At 34.2% G+C, this 22406-nt stretch overlaps 1 protein-coding gene across 1 annotated transcript in view; it reads right to left on the reverse strand.

Annotated features, from left to right (window-relative positions):
• The window catches only part of LOC122629096 (UDP-glycosyltransferase UGT5-like), a 43352-nt gene that overhangs the window by 3727 nt on the left and 17219 nt on the right, over positions 1-22406 (reverse strand). The gene's annotated exons all lie outside the window — the stretch shown is intronic.

Here is a 22406-nt window from a genome sequence, read left to right on the forward strand (position 1 = left end):
AAGGTTATCAGGAAAACTATCTGGAGGTATTATTATAGGAACACATCGTGGTAATAGTCGAACGTCGAACGTAATGGTTCCGATTATCTCTCTCTTTCTCTCTCTCTCTCTCTCTCTCTCTCTCTCTCTCTCTCTCTCTTTCCCTTCCTCTCTCTCTCCCTATTTTCCTAGCCCTTCTTCGAAAAGAAAAAGAAGAGATGATTCATCGGAAATAAATTTGGCAGATAAGAGAAGAACGTGACATGAAAGAGGTTCCAGAGAGAACTGACCGATCTTCGTTGCTCGACGTAATTGGACGAGCTAACATAGAACAAGAGAACGTTCTATTGGCTAGTTTCTTCCTTTTTCTTATTTTTCTTTTTTCTTTTTTTAGCTAGAAAGAGAAAAGGAGGAAAGAGAGTCTACACGTTGCCAGGATAGTTCGAAGGAAGTAACGTTATCGGAAGTTGTCTGAATTATTTAGTCACGAAAGTCTGAAGGCAGATGTCGCGAAAGTTACGGTAGAAACCATTTCTAGTCCCATTTCGGAGGCCGGATCGTATCTCCAGGGGATCATAATTCCCACGATATCTTGGATCGTTGTCGCTCGGCTCGAGCTTTCTCTGTCTCTATCTCTCTCTGGCACGTTACAAACTTACTTTCCCCAACTTCCGACTTGTAACGTTATTACCGAGCCGCTGGAACCCTTACCATCTCCCTTTCCGACCATTCTACACTCCTTATTCTTATTCTGTGATTCGACACCACGACCGATTCGTTCTACTCTCGTGTCTCTTATTTCTCTCTCTCTCTCTCTCTCTCTCTCTCTCTCTCTCTCTCTCTCTGTTTGTCTCTTTCTCTTTCTCTTTATCTTTCTCTTTCTCTCCTCCTCGAATTTAAATAACACGATGTACTCGTCATGTTAGTGTCAGACATAATCGTAAATTCCTATAAATCTATTATAATCTTATCTTAATTTAAGGTACTTTAAATTGTAATTAAAAGAAATTGTTATTTGATTTAAATAACTTCTCTCGTTGAATTTAATTTTGAAGAAACTCGACGAAGATCGATTATAAGCCATTTTATACCTGACACATATTCTTTCCCGTGCTTATGCGTCTTAAAGAGCTATCGATGGCTAAGAAAAATGATTATATGTCACTTTATAATCGACCGGCCGATCGTATTTGACGTGTTACAAAATTCCAAATAGATCGAAAATATCTGTGTCCCAATATGAATTTATTAAAAATCTTTATTAATCGATACTGCTGCGATTGAATCAATTAAATTTTTTCATCGACTTTCCTAAATCCGAAACGATATTATATTTATTTCGAGGTGTACGATTAGTTTTACGAGTCCACCATAATTCACGAGACTTCTTTGCAATAAAAATAATCATCATTTCGATCTATCTTTTGAATTTAATTATCGAATTGAATGCGACGATTATTACGCTCGAGGGAGACATAATTCGCACGATATCTCCGCTCGTCGCTCTGCCAACAGTCCTGCCCTACGTTATAAACTTTGAGACTTGTAACGTTATCATGGAGATGCGACGAGACCTTTCTCTCTCTCTCTCTCTCTCTCTCTCTCTCTCTCTCTCTCCCTCTCTCTCTCTCGCTCTTTCTTTCTAGTTGCCTCTGATAACTGATACATAACTCGTGCACACTACTCACCTGTTTTCAACGAAAAACTTGACATGAAACACACACACGCATACACACACACGTTCACACGTAGCGGTGAATTTCAGCTGGCACGATCGTTTAAACCTAAAATTCTGACAAACTTTACATCGAATATATTTCCCCCCTTGAATGATCCCGTCGTGTTTTATATTTGAAATTTTATCGTTTCGAAAAAGGAAACGCTTTGACAATCGAAGTATTTGTATCGAAATGGATGTTACTAAATAATACGATTCTAAAGTTCGAAGAGCAAATCAAGTGTGAAAGCACGATTTTAACGGTCCGTCGATCGTTCAAAACTGGTCATCAAGCTAAACGAATTACTTTTCATATTTCATAATGATAAATGGAATAAATTTCTATATACGCATGTATTATACCATATAAATATATATGTGTGTGTGTATATACGTATACGAATTTAACGAACTGTTTTACGACGACAGTAGAATTTTCTCTTCGTTCGCTGAAAATAATTATTAACATCAAAATTTCATTATATTTTGAAATTCGCGCCATTCTTAAATTAAAGGCCCTTTAACTTCCTACCAAACAAGTAGATTCGAGTTTTTAACTCTTTTTAATTCCCGGATAATACATTTTTCACTCATCGAACAACGGTATCGAATCAACGAAGCGGCGAATTAAATAAAAAAGAAAGAATAAAGAAATATAAAACGAAGAAAAAACAATTTTACTTCGTTGTAGAAAGAATCGAATTGCAAGATATCTCGTGTCATCTAGAAGTAATATCCGTGTAAACGACAAGCTACGTGTGATCGAAAAAGCGTACTCGATCGATACTCGATTTCTATAATTCTTCATCGTTCTCGTCGAGACAACGAACCCGTTGATCGGGATTCTAGAAAAGAAAGGAACGAACTCGTTAAAATTACTCGTTACGTATACACGCGTACATACACACACATATATATGTATACCATTTATGAGTTTTTTAAATTCGTGTCGTTTATGGGATAATCGTTGCGATGTTACGCGTTGATCGTTTAGCAAACTAGTAACGGAATAATCGCTTACACCCTCGGGGCTTCTGCTAATTGGATCGAAAATGGAAAAATCCTTCACTTCTATATATCCTTAGATATAATATAGAACTACAACTGATTCGAAAACTTGATATATTTCCGTTGTAACGAAGTAAAAAAAGAAAATATGTCGAAGAAAGAAATCGTTCGATTCAAAAGGAAACGATTATTTAAATTAACATAGAATTTTAGTCAAGATCATTTTTCTCGAGAGATATAAAACTACTTTATATGTTTCCGTAAACCGATCGACATATTGTTATTACCGTTTCGTCGTTTATATAAAAAATATAAAAAAAAAGTAATTTAAAATATAAATTTATTGACCTTCGGGATATAAATTTATTGAACATTGAACAAAAACATCTAAAATTTAAACTTATTTGTAAAAATGTTCAAAATGATTCTATCGAGTTTGATATATTTCCAAAGTACTCGAGTTAGGTGAAACATCCTGTATATATGACATTTATAATACGTGAAATGCAAATAATGTACAAAGAATCTCGATTATGAATGCATGAAAGGATAAACAAAACCGTGTAGACAATAAATCATGTCTTTCACTCGTTCCTTTTTCTTACTTATGTACAGATGCATTTCATATCTAAGGAATTTATTTCTTCAAAAACAATGTTTAACTTCTGATTTGAAAAAGCGTTATTAAACGATTTCTATTATCGAGTATCAATTGGTAACACGTGACTGAACCAACAATAAAGAGCTCGCATAATAATCCTAAAAATTATTAAATCGATTTCTACGTCGATTCAAGCACGAACCAAATCATTAACCGGTTGAATGATAAGGTACGTAATAATGAAGATGAATAATAATAGCTTTAGTCGGGGCTAGTCGAAGCGTCTAATAACTTCGAATGCGGTTTGATTCGAAGTAAGAGAGAGGAAGAGAGAAACGTACATATATATGCATATAGATTATATAAAAGGAAAGAAGACGGAGAAAGTAAGAAGGGGAAAAGAAGCCGAAGATTTAATCCGAGATTAATGAAATGCAGCCGATGGGTGCAGCGAGAGGAAACGAAGAAAAGATAAAAGTAAAAGAAATGGCTGAGCGAGCTTCTGAGAACGGGAGAGGTAGAAGATAGGAGAAAAGAAACGGAGAGAAGAGTGCGACGAAGTTAAGGAGCCGCGACGGATTTACACCGTCTACGTCCTTTTGAAATCCTTCCAGCGGCAGCCTAGTGGTGCACAGAGAAACGTACGTCCATGACAGAAAAGAGAGAGAGAGAGAGAGAGAAAAGGAGAAAGAAAGTGAAAGAAAGAAAGAAAGAGGGAGAGGGAGAGAGAGAGAGAGAGAGAGAGAGAAGGAGTAAGTAAAATGTACGAAGAAGGTAGGAGAAACGGAGATAGAGAGGGAGAGAAAGAGAAAGAGAGAGAGAACGAGTACGGCGAAATGGCCCTCGGGCCCCGAGCTCCGATCCAATTAGATTTTTAATAAAAGTTTACCCATCCCGCCGTTCTCTATCCTGGCTTGGTCTATTCCGCGAGTCACGTACCGGTCCGCGTCCCTACGGGCTGAGAAAAAGATTAACCGGTTCCCAGGGAAACCAGCCTTTTGACACCGACCTCTCGCATGGACCTTCGTCGGTGTCGGATTAAGAACTTCTCAGGCCAAGTGTTACCACCACTACCATCTCGGCCATCACTACTACCACCGTCTTACTCACTTCAACGATTTCCAACCACGAATCCAGAAAACTATTGTCGAATGATGATACTCGTAATACTGGACCAGGGTATATTCCCAGAGCGATTTTCAAAATTAATCAGAGAAAAATTTTTCCAAAATATTTTCCAAGGGCGTTCCTCTCACGTCGAAGATAATAAAAATATAATTGAAAGAAACTACGATAGAATTTTATGATCCCACTTATGTTTTCTATCATCTAATTGCTTTCCTTTTTAAGAAAAAGAGGTAGATTAGATACTTAGATACTTCTTAGGACAAATGTTATCGTCAATTTTATCGCCATCATTACTGTCAGCGTTATACTTATTTGTCGACGTTTATTTTTCTACGATTTCTGATCACGGATCTGAGAAATTATTGGATTATACGGACGATGATAATTATTGGATCAACGTATAATTCCTTTTTTCTGTAAGATTTTCAATATCAATCAAGGAAGATATTTTTTTCGAAATAATTTTATAAACCTTTTTTCACGCCGACGGTAATAAAAAGATAACTGTGAGTGTCATATAAACTTGATAAAAGATCTGGTTCGGATGGTAGGAATCGTGCGATGAAAAAAAAATGGAACCAAAAAAAAGAAAGGATATTCGGTTACAACTACAATTTTATTGTACTCGGTGTTGTCAGTTTTTGTTCTCAACAAATACTCTGTTCGATGAGTCCGAACTGCAAGAGATAGTAGTTTTTATTAGAACTAGAGATTGAGTTTGCACCAACTAAAAACCAGATTAAAGAACCATCATTATAACACGGTTTCGATTGGTCTTGAGTTAAACCGAGATGAGTTAGTTTCCTTTGTTAACGCGAAACGAAGGGCGAGGCAATGACTGACGTAATTAGATGATATTCTAGATAGTATTCTCCAATTTCTAGATAGTATTTTCAGTCATTTCACTTATAACGAGAGCGAGTTTTTTAATTGATACATGGTCGAAATATTGAGTTTTTCCAAACGAAAATGAATAAATGTAGAAGTTTTTTTTTTTTTTGAGATAGTAGTAAAATGATCACCTGGCTATTAATGAAAGTTCATAAGACGAGACACAAAGATAAAAAAAAACTATGACTACTATCTATCTATCTGTCTATCTATCCCTATAATCGATGAATGAATTTTACTACCGGTTGAGTAATACTCAAAAATGACCGATATACATACGTGATTTTAATAGTTGTGATTAGAAAATTGTGAAAAAAATCGAACAAAAAGAAAGTAAGAAATAATCTTATAACCTCGCTTATATTTTCTATCCTTTAATTATTTTCATTAAAAAAAAGATAGATTTAATTAGAGACTTTTCAGGCTTTCCATTAGTTTTATCGTTATCATTACTACCAATCGTTATACTTATTCATTAACGTTTATTTTTCAACAATTTCTGACCACAGAATTTAAGAAATTATCATCGTACGATTATACTCGTAATATTTATCTCTTTTTCCCTACGTTTTTAATTTTCTATATTAATTGAAGAAGATATTTTCTCAAAATTTTTTTTCACAAGACTTTTTTCACGTGTCGGAGATAATAATAAAAAAAAAAAAAAAGTAAATAACTGAGAGAAAATAAACAAGAATTTTATAATCTCACTTACGTTTTCTAAATCCTAATTTTTTTTTTTTTCTTTTCTCTCTTCCTTGTAGGGAAAAGAAATGAAGTAAAATATTGTAAGCGATTTTAAACGAGAAAACGAACGTATATTGTTATAAACGTTTGAAGATTATCATGCAGTCTTGTTGTTTGTACGGCCACCGGGTAAAACCTCGTGCAGTGTTAATTTTCCATAAACGTGTAACGCCGAGTATGCGAGAGAATGAGGGAGGGAAAGGGAAAAGGGGGACTAGATGATGGTAGAGAAAAATAACCGTTTATTATGCATTATTACGAGCAATATAGTCCGAGGCGCGAACGAACGAACGAGCACGTGGCTTTCATAGAAGGTACTTTGCCGGTGTACAAGTAAAATGTTCTTCGTGTGGTGTATAAACGCTTGATTTAGATTGCACCGACAATGTGCACGCAGTACTTTAATCGTAATACTTCGTTTTACTCTCTCTCTCTCTCTCTCTCTCTCTCTCTCTCTCTCTCTCTCTCTCTCTCTCACTCACTCACTTTCTTTCCCTCTCCTTCATTTTCTTTTCCAGCTTATAAGTTTGTTTCATTTTTGCAATTATAAAACCATTTGCATCTACTATCCTTATTTTCACGTTAATACTTTGAAGACAATAATAATCATTATTTCGATGTCTTCGATATTCTTCCACTTTTTCTTACTCTCTCTTTCTTTTTCATTATTATTTATTTTTATTGCTAAAGCAAAATGATGGCTCTACGCTATGTATGTAGATTTTTCATAATTTTTGTGTCTTTTCCCTTTCTGTTTTAGTATCTACATATATCTATTTAAGTAAATTATATATAAGACTTCTCTTTACTTTTCTCTCTCATTATGATTTATCCTTGCTGTTGCAACAAGATTGTGGTTCACCTTCTTATCACCGTTATCACGTTTAATGTGCGTTTGCGAAAGAATTGTAATTTATATAATCCACTTTATTCGTAAATATATAACCGAATTATTTATCCTTTTCCTGTAACATTTTTTTCTGATTGCAAAAAAAAAAGATACTTATTACAATTACGTGAATTATCTGATAAGTGTTACAAAATATTTCGTAAAATAATTCTTCTGCATTATATCCTAAAATTTTTTTATTCGGAATAGAGAATCATGAGAAATCAATTCGTACAAAAAAACAAATATCGTAGGATTCCCTTTAATAAAATACCGATGATCTTGAAATCTCTTGAAAAAATAACCTGGAGAAAAAATTCTTCTCGCCATCAGACGTGCCTCTTAAAATACTGCACCATTTGCTCGAGTATTTTTTTCAAACCAAAAATAACAGAATTATTCAACCGATTTTTTTTAAAAGATCATTTTGATTTAATTGTATGAATCAATTATACTTAATAATAATAATATTACTCAAATTCACTAAAATATACTCGCTAAAATATACTCAGTGATATATTTTTCTGTTTCCTAATAAACTACGTTCTTGAATCTTCTTGAAAATTAAATTTGTCGCATTTGCCAAGAATCCGAAAATGGAAATACATTTACGGTCGTTGCCATTACAAGGACGAAAAATTGAAGAGGAAGGAATAAGATAACGAGAGAGAGAGAGAGAGATAGAGAGAGAGAGAGAGAGAGAGAGAGAGAGAGAAGAAAAAGAAGAAAAATATTGGAGAACTCCATCGAGGCGATCTTTCATGCGAATCTGTTGTGGTCGTCGCAAGAAGATCTGCATTTAGAATCTTAAAGGGCTTCGCCATAGACCGAAGGAATCTTTATGGTCGATTTGTTCTTGGAGACGGCCGGTCTACGCTTCTCCAAATAAGTATTTCGAGTTCGAGAATGGGCGGGATCCTTGGCAACGGCTGCCGATGCATATAGATCGGCTACCCTGTCCCTGACACCAATTCTAAATTATCGCATACCATAAAGGCAGAAAGACATAAAATCTACGTACACAGAAGCGATTGGGACACACCGGGTGTCCGAACAATCGTCGATCGTTCTCATCCGAGACGAAAAAGATTTTTCGAGAATTCTTTTACGTTCCATTGGAACAGACATTTTTTTCCCTTCTTTTTCCTCCCCATTCGTTTGCTTTCCTTAAGTTTGATTAAATCCGAACGAATTCCACCAACGCTTCTTTTTGTTTCGATAAAGTAGTTCGTAAAATCCTATAATCACAGGTTGATAGAATGATTCTATCAAATAATTTCGTTTATCGTTGGAGTTATGCTACTCATAAAAGGAATTAATAAAGCGTAAAAAATTGAACTAGATGATAGGAAAAATTCTTTAATGATTGATAACGAGGCACCGATTCTTTTCGATATCGGACAATAACCGATATGAATCGGATAGCAAACTGCCGTATCGGTTATCGATCTTGGCAAGTATCGTTTCCGAGATAGTGGAAACTATAGGTAATCGATAAACTCGTTGCCAACTGTGTGTAAGATACAATGTGGCTATCGAATATCACAACCGAAGAGTATTTGATATTGGACGATATTTAATTGTATTACTTGAAAATAGGACTTACTTTCAATATATTACTATCAAAATATTAAGATTAATAAAATTATTAATTTTATATCGTCTAAACGTATCTCTCTCTTTTTCTTTCTGTCACACACAGATAGACACATACACGCATACGCGCGTGCACGCGTTATGCATATATTACATGTATGTATTATATATTACATTCTCTTTACGCTGGCTCATATACCTACATACATAGACACATACTCGCATAGAAAACCGATCTAGTTCCCAGAAGATTTCTCTCCTTCTACTAGACGGTCACGGTGGTCTGGAAGATCCAATCGCTTTTCAACGCTATACGTCTTTGTAACTCGATAAGTCGCCCGAGTAATGTTAGAGAGAGAGAGGGAGAGAGAGAGAGAGAAGTAAGAGAGAGTGAAGTAAAGTAGGAAGAAAATTTCGTCGTCCAGTGAGGATGAAAGTAGAACTCCCAAGATTCTCAAGGATGCAGCAGAGCGATATCGAAATTCGAAAATCTCGCTCTCCCTCTAAGATATTTGAACGTAAACTTCTTTCGAGTTCAGGTGGCGCTACGATTTAGAAAAACGTTTCAACAAAGAAAGAGAAAGATCTCTTCGAAATTTTTCTCCTTAAATTTGGGAACTCACGAAGGGATTCATAAACACGAACTACCCTATTATATAATTCAAACTGAAAATTTGTGAAATTTGATTGATATTTCCTTTGTACCAGATTTTCTTTTCAAATCATTTGTATAAATTATAATCGTAAAACTTTGTAACGAGGATATCTTTTTGATTCGACTAAATAAAAAATTCTGAGAGATGATAAATATAATAATTATTCTGTTATAAATTTAATAGTTTCTTTATTCTAATTGAATTGAATTGAAATTAATTAGTCGTCAAACGAAGGATTATGTAATCAGTTAAATTATAGATCGAAGAATTTATTTTTCTCATTAAGCATTAATAAAAAGTTCAACGTTTTCTAAAGAAACTTTCAATTAACATTTGTCGCGTAATCAATTAAAAACTTTTCAAATCCCTAAATATACGAAGGTGTTGCAACATTTTTCGTACGAACATATAATATAACCATGCGTTCTGGTAATATCCAAGGTTAGAGAAAAGATTTTCACATAGAAGAAATTTGAAGGTCCAGTAAAAAGGAGAAGGAACGTACGACAACGGTTTCAAAGATATAACCGAACGAGATAAAAATCCTGATATCTTATCCTTCCTAGGAAATTTCAGTGAGTCTCTTTGGAAACACGTGGTGTGACGATTTAAAACGGAGGAACTTTTTCTCATGACGTAAAAGAAGTTTTCATGTTCCATTCTTTAGGGCCACCATTGAAAAAGGAACCTCTTTATGGATTTCTCAAACCCACATTACCGAACAAACAATCAATTCACACTCGTTTTCTATCGTTAAATTTCACTATCTCGTATTGAACTGTACAAATGATTATAGCCCTTTAAACTTCAATAAACTATCCTTCGAAATACCATCTTATCGAAATTACTACAAACAACGAAATTTGAATTTCTCCTTTACATTCTAAATGATTAAATAAATAGAAATTATCGACTAGAAATTATGAAATAAAATATAAAATAGTATAATCTTATTCTTCTAGATCAATTTGAAAACACGAGACAAATCCAGTTTCGTCTCTAAATTTTGCGGACAATGGAATTTATAAATTCGTTATTTTTCATTATCATTAAAACGAATATAAATTCTATCACGCGTTTTAATAGAGAAAAGAATCGATTTTATAACAAAAACCATCAATAAAAAGCTTTCTACGGGTCAGCCTGTACCAATATCAAAAAATTTGACCTCGATAATTCCACGTTATAGTATAAATATCCCAATAAATTTCAATTCCATTTTAAACCAACACTATGTGCTTTTACGGGAATAAAGAGAAGGCGGCTCCATATATGAAAAGTTTTTATTTTGTGTCTGTGTCTATGTGTATGTGTGCATGTGTTTCCAAAAAACGAGCTCGACGAATTTCGCAAAAATACGTTCGTTCGGTGCTCTTGTTCTCTCTATCTCGCAGGTCACCCTGGCGGATGTGTTTCAGGACAGCTATATGCAATCCTATATGTTTTGTTTGTTACCATAACAGGAGGCCAGCAATTAACGTATCATTACGTATATATATTTTGTACGGTTACACGGTCGAATGTGAGATAAGTGAAACAAGAATGAAACGTGAACGAAACGAACATGAACGAAAGTAACTAAACCATCTGAACATAGACGCTTTCATATATTTCATTATTGTTGACCATTTTTATTACCGTATCTTTATTTTCCTTTTTCGTATTAATTTGCTCGGAATTTCATGAAAAGATTTATATATCTTAAAACAAAGTACTCCAAAACTACGTCGAGCAAAAGCAAACTCATATATTAATTCGAATGTCGCTCATCACTTTATTTCTCATACTTGAAATATCTTCATTTTATTTCTACTTTTAATCGTACGCATGCTGAATCTAATAAAAATGTAATTTACATTTTTTTTTTCAAAGTTATATTAATTATAAATTTTAACAGCTGTTGTAAAAATTGAAAACAAGCTCAACGTTATTCGTCAATGTCATTGATTTTATCAATATCGTTGATAAAAGCATTAAATTATCCTCACAGTTATGATTAATCCTTTTTCATGATTTCTCTTATATATCCAATACAATAAAAAAGAAAAATATAAAAAATGTATCAAAGATCTAATAAAAAGAACTATTTGAACGATTTCTTTCTTCCCATTTGTCCATATCGTAATACTCGTGAATTTTACATTTCAACTTATATATTAACGTTTTAGTAACTATTGCATTTTTATCGGATTAACGTTAACCTCGGTTAACATATATTCAAATAAAGGAAAAACTAAAACGAAAAGGAACAAAATTAAATAGCCAAAGCTTACTCTTATACATACGTAAATATATACGATGTTATCGACGACGTTCACCTTTCTACGACCTGACTTTCTACTCGTGAATAAATTAAACAATACAAAAGTAAGAGAGCAAACGGAGGAAAACAAAAACAGTGGTTACATCATCGAGCGACGAATCAACGATAAACATTTGTTTAAATACTTGTCCGATAATCAGAACGAAACAAGAACGAGCACGTTGATAAATATGTTCGAGCATTCGCAGATTGATGAGAAAACGTTACGACGGCAAGAAAATAAAAGTCATAATGGTCTTCGATATAACACGAGTAACGTATCCAAGACTCGATTTGTGCTATCGCAATTTTCGAAGGAGAACACCGAGAGGAGAACTCGTTATATCGCGAAGACGATCAACGATTCTTGAGAGAAAGAAGGAGAGATAGAAAAAGGAGGTCGTCGTCGTCGTCGTTGTCGCCGCTTGCGCGTCGTTACGCGGCAATGCTCTTTTCGCTCTTCTATCGTATTTCTCCCTTTTTTTCCACCACCCCCTTTGAACCATTACGTCCCTTACGGACGAGCAGGTGCGTCGAAGCACTCGGAGCTTCCACAGTTCTCGTACTCGTCCCTGCAAAAGGGTGCCATCTCGTCCTCCCTATTGCACCTACACACTTGTCCCCACCCTTTCCTTTCGTATCAGACAAGAAATAAGAGTCCGAAGCACATTTTGCCTCTCGAATAAATCTGACCGGTTGAGAGAAAGATAGAGATAGAGAAAGACAGAGAGAGAGAAAGAAAACGAAAGGGAAGAAAGTAAGAAGAACAAAGATGCTCCAATGTTAGGTCCATGAACAGAAAGGGTGGAAACGTTCACTTGTGAAACTGGTACTCTGTGAAAGGGTTACAAAAGAGAGAGAGAGAAAGAGATAAAGATGTATATATATATATATAGAGGAACAGATGAGAGAAAGAGAGAGAGAAAGAGCAAGGATGAGAACAACAGGGCAATAAAGAAGACAAGGCTCACCTCGTCTGCTACGAAATAGAGAGAGGAGGATGAACGTGAGAACGCAGAAGAGAAAGAGAAAGAAAAGGAGAAAGAGAGAGAGAGAGAGAGAGAGAGAAAGAAAGAGAGAGAGAATGCTCGGTGTCGAGCTAACTCGGCGACGAAGCCGCACTACGTTATCCCTCGAGCGTAACCGAAGAAGAAGAGCAGAAGCGAGGGCGTGTCTCGTACCTCCTTACAAACTGCCGAAACTTTGACTATGTCTCTCTCTCTCTCTCTCTCTCTCTCTCTCTCTCTCTCTCTCTCTTTCTCTTTTTATCTCTCTTTCTCTCTCTCTCTCTCTCTCTCTCTTATTGTGTCATGTCTTATCTCGTTATTTGTTTTTATTTTTTACGTAGAGTAAATGGTAACTATTAACGCAGATTTCTATACCAATTTAAAAGAGAAAATCATTATTTTCCATTTCGTTTTAAGATCCTTATACGCCTTCACGGAACGGTGGAAATTTAACGAGGAAAATGTTTCTTTAAAGGTGGAGTAATATAAACGTATCGGGATTAATTTTATGAAGATACGTGCCGTCGCGTTTTAACGGTTGGTGTTAAGCTACTACGAGATCTACGTGATTCGAAAATCGAAACTGCGTCGCTCGTTAAAAGGGATAGAAGTAGAAACAGAAGAGAGAACGGAAAAAGAAATAATCGTCTTTTACATCCTCGCAAACTCGAAACTTTTGAAAATAGAAGAAAAAGAAACATCGGGAACATCTGTTCGACATAAAATGAGGGATATGTTACGCTCGTGGGTAACGAATCGTTGAAATTTAACTTCCAATTTGAAAACAAATTCTATATTCATGATATCATATCGTTATCAAGTTTTGTTATATGAATAACCAAAATCGATTTATAACAAATGAGTGAAGCAAATTAGTTGAACGGTATAATATCGTAATTATGAACAACGAAACCATTTATGGGGAAATTTACACGAAGCTTGAAAGGAAGTTATTACTTTGACATTTTCATCATGCACATTATGGCTTCGCATAGGAAAACTACTAATTATAAACCTTATAGCTAATACACTAGGCTACATCCTGGCAAATGGGGTAAGGCTAATTATTAAAACTTTTTAATTGCATTATATATCTATGTATATGTATATTTAACTCGGTCAGTTTCGAACTTTCGATCTACAAAATGTACCTTTACCTTCTTAGTGTAATATATCCTGAAATCGATTAAAAGGAATTACAAAAGACGAAACACAGATCTCCGAAACAAAGCGATCATTATATAACCGCAAATAAAATCGAAATAACTTCTTAAGTTCTTTTTTATCCTATCGTGAAACAATAATGATACCAAGGGATTACAAATAATCGATTTAATGGTCCATAGGAAATCCTCCCAAAGAGGATTGTGAAGAGCAGGAGGCTCCCAGGTTTGATTTTAATCTCTTAAAAACGACATTAGGTGAAATTATTTCTACTAGAGGCGTTCGCGATCGAGCGCAAAAGTCTGTTCCGTGCAAAGCATTAGGAGAATGACCGCAATAAAATCGCATAGTGGGCTTGTGGTGGAAGGGAGATGTTTAAACGCGAACCACATTGCTAGCTAGAATGAGGAAAAAGAAGACTCGAAAGTTGGCTTGCAAGCGCAATCGCGTTCGGAGATCTTGTGAAAGAGAATCGAACGATCTTCTCTTTCTTTTTCTTTCTGTCTCTATCTATCTATCTAACTATCTATCTATCTATCTATCTACTTCTCTCTCTTTCTCTCTCTATCTCACTCTATCTCTTCTCTACCACCCTATTCGCAGCAAGGACGTAGAGAATCGACTAGCATAAGATGCACGAGCACTGGCACGGTTCACGGCTCTCGTGCGATAGGTCGTAAAACGTGTTCGACCATATTACTTTAAAACCATTTCCGGATGGTGGTGGCTATATTTATCATTTATCGATACGAAGAGGATCCACGCCAAAGTGTTCTGCCTTATACGTTGATGACCCTGCCATTATTGGGCGATTTCTATTGCACGAGGAACGTTAACTGTTACTACTATTCTGCAAACTCGTAAGTGTACTTACACTTCTCCTCGTAAACGATAACGAAGAAACTTTTTGCTTTTGATTTAACAACAAGTATTTATATTAGCCGATAACTCTTCGATACAATTCAAACAAAATGTAATATATTATATTATATATTTGTATGGAAGAGGAACGGTTAGAAACTAAATTAAATAACGGAGATGTGTTAAAGTATTATTAGGAAGATTTTACGAAAATGAGAATTTTTTAGCGGCTTTTACTTTTTATACTTTCGTTATTATTAAATAGGATTATATTTTCAATATAAAAAGGAAAAATAATATCTAACTGTAAGTTTATCGATAAATAATGAAAAATGTGTAAAATAATGTATTCATTTCTGAAAAATTGTCTTATATATAAGAATCATCAAATTTGAAACGTTTAATAACTCAATAATGACTTATGTAAAATACATGTGTAGATACTGTTTCAAAACCAATTACGTACTGTATCGCAAATTCATGATTCAAATTACAATACATCGTAACGAAATAGCTTTAGAATTATATAGGTATAATTTTCACGTGTTAGAAATAATTAACATTAGTCATTGATATTTTAATAACAGTTTTATTTTTATGAATAAATTATGTTTGACCGACGTTAAAATTATCTGCTTTATAATGCCATATATGCGGTTTCAGCGAAATAGCCACTTAAATCGAATGAATGAGTTTGAAGTGAAGTTAGTTCGCGTCATAAGTTTGGCGACGAGCCACTATTTTTGTTCATTCTATTTCGCATGATCTGTTGGTGAGCATGTGTTGAATCAGTCAACTTTTTAGTTTCAACAACTCACTTTGATATATGTTATCTTAAAAGTTCATTGTTTTTAATAACTTTCATTTAATGTAAATTATATATAAACTTTGACTTTCTATTATTTAATTCTCTATGTGATTCAAACGAAATTTTTTTTAACTTATAATCTCAACATTTTCCGAGTTTTGAAAAACTATGTGACAAAAGACTAAAAATTAATCAAAGGATTGAAATATGAATATTAAAACGAACATATTTTTTTATTTAAAGGGCGTTCCGTATTATTTCTTGATAGTTATTACTCTATCTTACTGTTACGCTAATTATGATTAAATTTTTTTACGGTCAAAATTATCAAAAAATGGCGCGAAAGAAGAAATTAAGTAGATAATAAACATCGATTATTTTTCGAATTGTTTGTTATTTTTAAATTTTAAATTAAAAATTATTTCGTTAAGATTGTGATATTAATGTTTGATTTATTTAAACCGATAAAAATTTAGGGATGCCCCGAGTCTCAGATTTTGCAATTTGGCTGAATACCGAAATGTAGACTGAATTATGGATTTTTACATCAGGTAGATGATATGGTCAACAGCATTTTTTAGGCTTCTGTTTGAATCCGTTATTTTATTACTATAACATAGTACATTTATTACAAGAATCTCTGCTATAAATATACTTGATAAAAAAAAGTATAAAAAATATATATATTTATATTTATCGATATATGTACCACTGGGATTAAATTCAATTGTTTTTCACCTGAAAATACACAAAGTCCGAATAAATTACGAGATATATCGGATAATACTAATACCAGAGATACACCAAATTTGAAGCTTAATAACTCAACAACGACCCATGCAAAATACATGTGTAGATAGTGTTTCGAAATAACTTCGATGTTTAACTAGAAGAATAAATAATAAAGAATATTGTTATTTAATAATGTAAACGTGACTTTCACAGGGTTCTCCAAGATCGTTTCAAAGTCAAATAATTATTGTCTCTCTTAACATCGTTTGAAACATTTGTTGGCATTTTCAATATTTAGAAAGTTTATCACATATATACATTTAGTCCAGAGTTGTTTGAGACATTTGACCTTCGATCGCCATAATAGTCTTAATATTTTTTCGAATCCTCTTTATGTTAATTATACTACAATGAGCATATATTTTTTTTACGATGAATTTTCTTTTTACATATTCGTGAAATTTCGATCGAATAATCAATATAACCAAATATTAAAAATGTATATTTATTAATGTTAATATACGGCATAATTTGATATTCAAAGCATCTCTTGTGGTATTGGATTTATTTATTCTATTGTACTCAAGTCCTGTATACTCAGTTCTGTATAACTTTTAGGGAAGTTTCTGAATTATCTTGTTAAATATAATAATTAATTTACTCTTAAAAGAATAAAACTGAAAATTACTTTTATATTGATTGTTTAAATTTTTAGATTATTCTCCTATAAAAGGAACAAATTCGAGATCGCAACTGTAACGGATTTTGTTCCTCTTTTTCTGGTAAAAATATACCCTATTTTTATTTGAAATATAATGTTTTAAATATCATTTCTTTAATTCTGACTGTATATTTTGGAAAAATGCTTGTATAATCATAAATACATATTCTATTGTCTGACCGACTTTGCAACAATAACATATCTTGTTTCATGTTATAAACCAGTTACAAATCCATTAAATATATTGAAAAAGATGTATACAAAAATACTACCAAATAACTCCTGTTTTTGTAGAATCATCCATTACCGAAGATATTTTTTTTTATTATACTTCATACTTGACATAAATATTTACGCGAGGTAATATTAAAAATTTTCTACCTTGATGTTCAAAATACTTACTACTACGTTTAATCCACCTTCAATAACAAATCTATTTTTATCAAAAAAATTTATTGTATATCTACCATAAGATAGTTATTTATTTCTCGATATTATTTATTTCTATAAAGAAAAAAAAGAAATTGAAAGAAACGAATAACATCCACAAAGAACGTTATACAAATAGCGTATAGTAAGACACGGAAATCGAAACCGTCCATTGGAATTCGTATTCAATTTATAATCTTCGATAAGGATAACGATATCAACATCGTAGATGGACCAGTGGAAGCGTATTTTAAAATTGAAGACTCTTCGGTGAGGAAATCGTAGGAACACATGTAGGTACATTTATACATGCCTGTGTACATGTATACGAGAACTATGTATCCGTGTATGCGCGCATGTGCGCATGCGTGTACGTATGCGTTTATGTACAAGTTTGTGTGTGTGTATGTGTATGAATACACCCGGGAGGAAAAAAGAAAAATAAATAGAGAGAATAGAAAAGCAATCCCATGGTAGGAAAGATCGAAGCAATTTAAGCGACCGCATAAATAAATAAAAGCTATCGTTACCTAGCCATGAGATATCTGTTCGCAGGTAATCCAAGAGCGATTAAATAGGTAAGTCGTAAGAGAAATATCGAGAACATGCGGATTGGCAAAATCGATAGCTGTGGAGAACGGAATAGCATCTAAAATTCAAAGCCACCCTCGTAAATCCACGGAACTGCTAATTACACTCGCTCGGAAAGACGCGGACAGCGTGCCGCAACTCCGCTAATCGCAATATTTTCATATATCCTTCCGTGATTTATGATACTCATTCGTTTTTCTCTTTTCCTCGACTTTTGTTCCCGTTGAAAATCCAACGAACGCGTTTTCTCGATACAACGACGCAAGAGGATATTGCGCTTGGCGCGTAGCAGATTTATTTCTTTTATTTTTGAAAGAAAGAGAAAGAGAAAAGAAAAAGAAAGAGAAGAAAAGACAAAGAAAGAGAGAGAGAGAGAAGTAGAACGGTCCCTATGTCGTGGGCACGCTGCAAATCACTTTTAATTAGATTCGGAAGTGTTTCGCCATTCCCCGTAGGAATGGCAAAGAAAACGAGAGACCGAAAGGGGAATCCGCGACGTCGTTAAAAATATTACCCTGTGTAATTAAATACGAGAATATCCCTTTCGTTATACGCTGTTTTTAGCGCCCGAAATTCGCGCTTGTCGAAAAAAAAGAAGAGAAAGAAAGAAACGAGAGAGAGAGAGAGAGAGAGAGAGAGAGAGAGAGAGAGAAGGAAATAGTAAAATGTTTATAAGCATGACCTACATTCGTTAGACAGAACGAAAGAAAGAAAAAGAGAAATAAAGAGAGAAAGACCACATAATTCTAGACATTTCATAAACGAAGATGTGCGTCTGCTTAGGCTAGAACATTTAACGAGGTAGTTATCCATATTAGAACAGCTGCGCGTATGACGTTTCTAATATGTATATTCAAGTATATTCCTCGAAAATTCAAGATATTCGATCGTAAATTCACACTGTGTTAATTACAGCTCGTTGACACCTACTTTCATTAAGAGAACGATAAAAAGAGCAAGAGAGAGAGAAATAGGTGTCACGTGTCACGTTGCATGAAAACGTTCGGATCGATACTGATATTTTAATGTCAGCTTTCGCTATTAATAAAACATTTAATTATTCGATATCGAAACACCGAAATAAAACGTTCGATATCAACGGAAAAATCTTACGATATTTGTGGAAAAAATGGAAAAAGAAATTGCTATCTTATATTCATTCGATGTGTCCATCATCTATTGTCGCATAATAGTCGATATAGCATTAAACAAACAAACAACTGTCACGAATTTTTATTTCAAGAAAGAGAAAATCAATTATCGTTCATTATTTATTTGCATGTATTAAATAAAAATAGTACGAATTAATTATCAATTAAGAATTAATTACCAATAAAGAAGTTATTTAAAAAGAGAAAAAAAACTGCGTTTAATTATCAATTACACGATCGAAATTATAATATATATTTGTAAATTCATGATCATCCTTGAAGTTATCCTAATAAATCCGAAGAAAAAAATTTTTTCTTAGATCAAAATATCAAGAACAATGTAAACCAGAAAGAGTTAAAGGCTCGAGCTAAGGAAACATAGATGGACGATTCTAATATCTCATTCGGATCTCGTTCGTGTTTTAGATAGCACGTTAGTCAGTTCCAGCGAGCTTTTTTACATTATTCGTTAGCCTTAATTCTTTTTCAAGGAGAAAGAACGCGTCTAATCAAGTGCCATGCTTTGCCAACGTCCCTCGCAAAAAAAAAATCAAAGCTCGTTCCATCTCTTTCTTACTCTTATCCTTTTCCTTCTCCTTTTCCTCCTCCTTCTTTCTCTTCTTCTTCTTCTTCTTCTTCTTCTTCTTCTTCTTCTTCTTCTTCTTCTTCCTTTTCTATCTCATTATTTTTCAGATTTGTTAATTAGCCCCGACACGATTACAAGACACCAACGGTAAAATGTAACGTGTCTTCATTATTCGAACGTTAAGGAGAAACTCCCATGGAGTCAGAATTTCGCATGATTGTCGTCTAGCAGCTTGGCTAGTAGCAACGACCAACCGGCAAATCGGTAACAGGTGCAAATGAAATTTGTTTAGAAATAAAATTAATATTTAACGTACATACATATATGGGGGTATGTATAGTTACGCGGGACACCGTTTTAACGAGGGTATTATCTCGACCGGTAGTCGCGGAACGTTAGTTGAGTACGCTTAAAATACAAGGACGGCCCTCGTAAATCGCCCTGCTAATTAGCGTGATACGGATCAGCCTCTCGTACGACGACGTAGAAACGAGAGAGTCGCGTCTGCAAACGGTGTATATTGTACATTTCGCTCTTTATCTTTTTCTCTTTCTTTCTCTTTCTCTTTCTCTCTTTCTCTCTCTCTCTCTCTCTCTCTCTCTCTCTCTCTCTCTCTCTCTTTTATTCATTCTCTCTCATTCATTCCCTTTTTCTTGTTCCTATTATTACCTCGTCGAAGGGCGTTATCACATAGCGTACACGTACGAGCTTCCATTTTCTACTTTCATCGTTAACTCGAAAACTAACTCGATGAAAAGTGAGACACGGAAATTTCAGATTTACTAACCAATTTAGGCACGTTTCCGATAAAACGTATAACTTTAGGACAAAACGATCGTTACTAAAGGATAGGAGAAAATTATTCGGTTATCACTGACTACGAAATTATTATCAATTATTTCAACGATCGACCGATAAATCTCGTTTCGTTGTTTTCTTTTTCTTTTTTTTTTCTTTTTTCTTTTTCTTTTCCTTTCTTTTTTAAATAAAATCAACGAAACTTTTAATCACCTATAATGCGGTTTATTGAACACGAGTGTACGGTCTGCCAATTAAAATTTACATTTAATCAGTTTTCAAAGTCAGCGGTAATATACGATTAATAGCATTTAAATGTGAGGTGAAATTCATTAAAAAATAAATTAGTTAATTAATGCCTTTTGCATTTACGACCAAAGCTTCAAAAACAAGAAATACATCCTTCTCTCTCTCTCTCTCTCTCTCTCTCTCTCTCTCTCTCCTTCTCCCTCTCTCTCTCCCTCCCTCTCCACTTTTCGTCAGTCTTAATCAGTGTTTATAAATGAACTTTAAAAAATAAATGATTAATAAATCGAATGATTGAGTTACCCGTTCCAATTCTTTTTCCCCTTATCAAATCGAAGCACGAAAATGGCTTAGCGAGTTTGTCGTGGTTTCGCGTGGATTATCGTCGACGATGTTGGTCAGAGGAAAGACAGGAGTCAGAAACCACGCGGAAACTCGACCACTGCCGCGTCGACAGAGTGGAAGAGTGAGAGAGAGAGAGAGAGAGAGAGAGAGAGAGAGAGAGATGGGTCGGTCGACAAGTTATTCGCGGTTCACCATTGAATAATTTAACGTTTAATTTCACGTTGGTTCGTCGTCGTCATCGGCATACCGCGGTACCGTTGATTCGTACCGTGAAACATTTAGCACACGCCAAATTTCCCATGCGACTCGCCGGATAATACCTACCATACACATACCTGCGTAGGGATAAAGGGACACGTATGTACGCATGCGCGCACACGTGCGTAAGCACGAGAAGCGTGTTTCGCATTCCGTAACTCCTCTTCGCCCACCCATTTCCATCCCACCCCCACCTCTGTTCTTAACCACCCGTATCCATTCTCACCCCCTCGTATTTATTCGCTGATCGAGAATGATCGCTATTGCTTAATCGATAAAGCCGTAAACGTTTCCTTGAAAATTTTACTGGGTTTAACCGAAAAATTTTACGACCTGTTATTTGTCGTTTCCAAAAATGAATGAGACGGGAAGATTGATGGATGAACTTTTCTACTTGCTTGGTACAACGAGATTTCTCCATATAAGGTTACTCGCAAAGTGATTGTGTTCGTAGAAAAATGTAAAAAGTAAATTCCTCGATAATTACGAAATACGTAAATCGAAAGGGATCGAAATATCTAGTCTGATTGTTATATTTTAACAAAATGTTTCTCTCTTACGATAAACGAAATTCATGGTTTCTTTTTTTGTCAGATATTCATCGTTACATTCCGTTCCACGATTCTCTCTTACTCTTTTTTTTTAATGTTATTCTTATTGTTATTATCATTATTACTATTTATAACTATAACTATAACTATAAAAATCTATAACATAAATCTATAAATTTCAACATTTTCATTAAAACTGTTACATCCTCTGCTATTATCGTTGCAACAAAATAACAAATTGTTATTCCAGAGCACCTCTGAGTCACATCTTTACCATTAAAACAAACAAAACAAACTTCCTAAAAGCTTTCCCAACTCTTTTCACAGATAATCTTTCTTAATCCAACATTTAAACTCCAATCGCTTTATCTCGATAACAAAAAATACTAATTAAAGAACTCGAATAAAGAAATCCTATTTCTACAAAATTTCTATTCATTCATTCAATCACACTGCTTCCGAGACACTATTCTCATTATTATAATTGTTAATTGCCAGATATCTTTTGTACGATTGAGTAAATGTCATTTTAATTAAAATCGTAATTCTACGAGTATTAAAAGTCTTATCGGTTCTAACAATAAGTATGATACCGGTATTATTATTCGTAATTCCCGCTTGACGGGATAAGAGTCGGTAAAAAG

Source organism: Vespula pensylvanica, chromosome 1, assembly GCF_014466175.1.
Source record: "Vespula pensylvanica isolate Volc-1 chromosome 1, ASM1446617v1, whole genome shotgun sequence".
Lineage (NCBI taxonomy): Eukaryota > Metazoa > Arthropoda > Insecta > Hymenoptera > Vespidae > Vespula > Vespula pensylvanica.